Here is a 6,317-nt window from a genome sequence, read left to right on the forward strand (position 1 = left end):
CCCGTTGTGCCAAACTTTATAATGCTAGTCGAATCTATACAGTTGTANATACAGTTAGTAAATATATATATATATATATATATATATACATTATATATGCTGATTATGCTCTTTAGTAACACCGACGGAGCTATATTGAGACCAATGGCACCCCTTTAATTTTGTTGAACTTGTATATTAGGCTTTACTTATCAAGGAGTTTAACATAATTGGATGTAAAAACTTTCTAATTTAGAGGTTTGGCCCCTATTCCTTTCCTATTAAACTATAAACACCATTTGTTGTTACTAAGTTTAATTTATCCAATTTATTTCTCCTACCTTAATCAACTCTTGTCATATACTCTATTCATATTTCATCAACTCACCATAACGAATAGTTTCTTTTTTATCATTGATGCAAGAGCATATAAGGCAATATTTAATTATAAATTTGTAATCTTTGATAATTCATTATTGATATAGTTTTAAGGAGTTATTTTATAATTATTAGGATTTACGTTTAATTAACTTTCCTTTTAGCTTTAAGCTACTTATTCTCCAAGTATTGTAACACATATAAATATGAGTATTGTAATAGTTGTTAGGGAGCTTATGTTTTATGAAAAAAATCAATCTATTTGCGGCATGGATTTGCCCTTTTTTACGAGTTTGCTACTCCTTATTTCTGGTGTCTGTTGAGTGACTGTTGGAGACCTGTTCTCGATACTTGATCCACATCAGATGCAGGAGCATATGAGGCAATATTTAATTACAGATTCGTAATCTTTGATATTTTGTTATTGAGATAGTTTTAGGGAAGAAAAAAATTTCAGTTTACCCCCTAAATCTTTGGTGACAAAATCAGTTCAGTTCTGTAACTTTTTTTAAAATCATTTCGCCCCTTCAACTTTCATAAACACATCAGTTAGGTCCAATTTTTGAATTCCTCTCGAAATATGACATCATCAAAGCTGTTGGAACTGACAAAAGAACCCATAATTCAGCTTTATCCCCTCATTTTTAATAAAATGTCTGAAATTATTGGCCCCTTTGTCAGTTCTAACAGCTTTGGTGACGTCATATTTCGAGGGGAATTCAAAAATTGGACATAACTGATGTGTTTACGAAAGTTAAAGGGGCGAACTGATTTAAAAAAAAGTTACAGGACTAAACTGATTTAGCTACCAAAGATTTGAGGGGTAAACTGAATTTAATTCTTTAGGGAATTATTTTATAACTATTAGGATTTCCGTTTAATTAGCTTTCCTTTTTAGCTTCAACCTATTTATTCTCCAAGTATTGTAAACCATATAAATATGGATATTAAAATAGTTGTGGGGAGCTTATGTTTTATGAATTAAATCAGTCTATTTGTGGCATGGATTTGCCCTTCTCTATGAGTTTGTTACTCCTTATTTCTGGTGTTTGTTGACTGACTGTTATAGATCTGTTCTTAATACCTGATCTGCATCAATCATTCTATTATGTACAAATACTTTGTAATTGATGAACTTATTTCAATCATTTCTTATTTAATGAATTCCAAATTTCATATTTTGTTTTCAGTTTAGTAACTTTATTTTTGAATTGTCCAATATACAAAAGTTAATTACCTTTTGATATTGCATTCATATACAATTGTTCAATTTTCGAATACTATGTATTTTCACTTTGTAACTCGGCCCTCCTTAATATATAATCTTGGCTCCGCCCCTGTTTAGTAACTTGATAATTGACTCTATAGTTTATCTTTTAAGAGATGATAAATCCCCAAATTAAGGTTGTTATCCATTGCTACTTGGTTACTCTATGCCTGTAACTAATAAACCGGTACCTAATCTTGGTTTCATCATCACTAATGATCGAACTCGAATACGTTCTTGATCACTTAATTAAGAGCCTGCTGCACTCATAGATTTAATTACAGACGAGTGAGAAAACCCAGCTATCTCTGCAAGTTAACTAGAGAGACACCAATTTCTTAGTACAGAAAGACCTATCTAGCTGAGAGCGCGCTTACTGCTAGTAGCATAGGCTAGTTATCTATTTTTATTTCATTGAGCTTGATAACCTACGCTTAAAATAAAGAGCTTATATATAAATATTCACAACAGCTTCTGCCTGAGAAGTTTATAGAGCATATCTGTACGTAAGGCTGATGGGGAAGTGATCATATATATGAAAATGGAAAGTTAATTATAAACTAAATATTATTCTAATAATTTCTCACATATATATTGCCAAGTAAAATAACATATTTCAATACAAAAAAAAAAAAAACATATATGAAGAACAACTAATTAACATGTTTTGAAAATCTTTGTATTTCACTCTTGCTCTTGCTGCTGCTATGCTTTTTTGAGTTGACACAAGCTCTTTTTTTTCTTCTCCTTTTTCTGTTGGTAGGACAACCAGAACGATAGGACAAGCTTCTAGGAGTACTACTAGCTCGGTATTCCCTGAAAGAGAGGGAACACCTCAGCTCGTGATACATGGCCAAACATACAGAAGAAAATGATAAGATCGAATAGCATATATGCAACTTCTAAAGTTTATGTTTCATGTTTTCATCATCGTGTTGCGCTCCAAGTTCAGAAACAAATAATATATTTGATAGAAGTTTCAATTTCTACTTGAACTGGTCTAGCTAGTTAAATTGTATCATTGTATGTACTGAGATGGCCAGAGCAAAATGAATGACAATGAAGCACAAGTAATTATAAGTTGGTCTTATTGAAAATTGCCTTTAATTTTGTCCAATAGAAAAGGTTGCATTCCTGAGCTGATGATGTTACCCTGGCACCATTTTTCTGTACCAACTGGGTTATAAAATCATATCTGATCGATGTTTGAATGATCCAAACCATTGAGTTACATATATTTCAAGCTTTGAACTGAAATTAATGAAAAAAAAAAGTGTATACTATGGGGTTGATTCCCATTTTGCACAGGACGACTTAAGGTCAATGTCACGTAGCCAACGTGTACGTGATGGAAAACCTGAAAGCCCTCTCGACCTCTATTTAATAACCATGCATGTCGGCAAACATGTATTGCATGCGCCTGTGGGACTAAAGTTGTAAGGAACGACAGCAACTAGCTAACTTATAAGGCTGCCCTTTAGTTGGTTCCGATGATTCGGCCTCATGAGGAGGCCACAGACATATGCAACAATATATGGAAATATGTGGCACTATTCCAAACCATTCATAAAGAACATGGCCCGAGCTCCTAGTGCCCTCAAATCAAATCAAACCCTAACTGTATCTATGGCGACTCTAGCTCTATCTCTGGCAGACAGAATCTCAAGGGCTTCGTCCTTATTTTCTAAATCAATCTTATTGAATCTAATCCACTGAGACGTTTGAAGAGCTTAATTTGTAGATGATTAACGTAATAGATAGAGACAAAATCAGAAGAAGAATGATTATCGATTTGTATAAAAGCCTGAATTTCTCGTCTTGTTAGGCGCAGCCACAGCGACAGACTAAGTAAACTAAGTCCCTATCATGATGCAAGAGTTAAAAAACCCAAATAGGGCACACATACTATTGATTCAGTCCTTGTATATGCCAAACCCTATCCTATACATTATATAAGTATGTTCCTTAATAGATTCATTATTCATTTGCACCCTAGATTATTCTTCTCCATCCAATTGTGATTAATTAGTACGTATATATCTGTTACTACTGAAGTAGGTGTTAAGCGACTATACTACCAAAGTATATATGAGAAAACAATCACCACCACGTTTTAAAAGTTCTCTAAGTACCACACAAGCTACCACTATTATTCATGTTGTGGAGTTCACACCAACTTTTGTTCAGAAAATTCTGTCGACAATTCAATCAAAGGGGACTAGCTAGCTCAGTACGTAGTGATAAATCCCCAAACTTCATAGAGCTTTTTGAGTATAAATTGACAGTATGTCCCTTATTCCCAGCTAGCTGATATGCTAAAAGTTGCCAGGCATGTTTTCATCGTGGTGTTACTTCAACTTCACAAAGTGTAGCACTACCGGCAATTGCAAGCAACACGTACCCTTACCTTTTCAACAAGTGAATGTTCTCCTAATTCTTACTGTGCACATTAACTCTTTTTACCAGAAGTTCGAATATGTCTAATTCTGAGAGATCAGATATCAAGTTCCTCAAGTTTGAAGTTTGAACTAAATGCAGACTGTGTTTAACCGTTTAAGCAAAAAAAAAATATCAACAAAAAACAAGAGTGGAATTCCAGTTCCCGTGCACTTTGTCCCTCTGATCTACTGCCATTTTTTCATTGCTGCTGCTGAATTAAAACTTAAAAGGCAGGCATGGGATATTACAGTGACAGTTCATGCCTTCATGGGACAAAAGGACGCGAATGATATTCAGCCCTACCATATGCGATGGGTATGGGTCTTCACCTCAGAGAGACTGTGGTTTTGTGGTCTGCCTTGTGATTTTGAGGTTTCATGAGCTTGCTTTCAGCTTCAGAACCAACTTGCAGAACAGAACAAAATTGATCAAAATCATCCACGGTCTGCTTGAATGAAGTCTTCTGATGTCTATAAACACACTGATTAACACTCGTAAGTTCCCAAAAGTACCGATCAAATCCCAAAAAAGATCCAGACATATACTGGATGCCAATGCTTTTGATAAACAAGAAGGTACCACTAATGATGAACCCTAAAAGGCAATGTTTAGTTGGCCTGTATTACTGTGTATAAGCTTACAGACTCTCTGTATTATGTGTTAAAAACAAGTTGCACAGATACAAAGATCTTGCTCTGGATCGGAAAACGTATACAAAATTGCTTATTTGCAAATCTATACAAAACTTAATGATAAAAAAAATCATTTACGTACCCTCTAATGAAAAAACATGATCCGGAAGTCATTTAATTTAGTCATTGTATTAATTACACTTATTAAAGTCATGATTTTTTCACACAATTTAGATAATGACACGGTTTTTGACTAACTATAGAGAAACGATCCAGCATATATCTTCAGTAAGAACCTAAAGACCATGGATTATATATTATCTGGCAAAAGAGCACCCAGCTGGGTTACAATTCTACCATTGATCTGCTAGCTAGAAATCACTCTTCCAGAAGTTGACATGCATCCTCCTTCAGTTATGCACGTTTATATATAGGGTATTTTATATAGACATGTATATATTTCATACGAACCGTCAGAGATTAGGGGCGCATACATGTATACATTTGAATCTTGATAGACTGTTCATGAATCTTGATATTTCTGTTTGCTAATTAACCTTGTGATCAATATTCCAAGAACCAGATGGATTAATTAAGCTGTTTGAAAAGGCATAATACGAAAGTTTTACGCGTCATCTACATATGTTCAAGGGAAATAACAGGACTTTAGAGGGACAGTGATTGATTCTGATTTGTTGGAGAATGGAAAACTTGGTTAATTTGTATTATCATATAATGAATTGCATCACGTTTTCAACTATTGAAATATCATCACTTCATTATTATTGGATTGTGATTATATTTATCCTAATGACAGTTTGACACAATCACACCGACCCGAATGCAATAAGACTGTTAATTAGTCTACAAAGAATAATGTTCTACCGTCAGATAATTTGCGAGAGGTGTAGAACTAGTCCAATGTTCATCACACACACTATTGCAGATCTCTATACCGTGCAATTTATTATTGTTGAGAAGTCGATCTCCCACCAAAATGACTATATGTATCACCCAGACTTCAAGTTCTTTCTAGCTAGCTAGCGACTCTTGCACCCAATTATCAAGCGACAAATTTAACCTACAACTATATATCAAGAGTGTAACTGTTACTCTGTCAGCCATAAGAATATATATATCTTATATTATAAGTTTTTTGCTTTTTTCTTGTTTGATTACTATTTACTCAAACCTAGCCTACGTTTAAGTCCTCGATCTCAAACCAACCCTCAAGACCGTACGTAGTCGCTAGCTAGATGATTAATTTAGCTCAAGTTTCTGGGAAACTATATATAAATATATAGCGGTATAGAACCAGTTTTTCGAAGAACACAGCTCTAGGGTTTTCAGAGACCAAAAGGAAATTAAGTTAGGGTTTGTGTCGATCTCCACCTATAAAGCCGCAAATTATCTAAAGCCCTCCCTGCACCTCCGATCCTTATCCATGTTAGTTCGAGATCTATGTTGTAAGGAAAGCTGTCGGGTCTGTGAGATTAATTCTTACATAATCATCATAATGCATCAAAATCATTGTCATCCAAGTTATGGAGCAGTTTTATATCTATTCATACATGGAATCTACCAGGTGTCCTGTAAAATAGTTATATATATATAGGCCGGAT

This window comes from Fragaria vesca, linkage group LG6 (genome assembly GCF_000184155.1).
Source record: "Fragaria vesca subsp. vesca linkage group LG6, FraVesHawaii_1.0, whole genome shotgun sequence".
NCBI classification, from domain to species: Eukaryota; Viridiplantae; Streptophyta; class Magnoliopsida; order Rosales; family Rosaceae; genus Fragaria; species Fragaria vesca.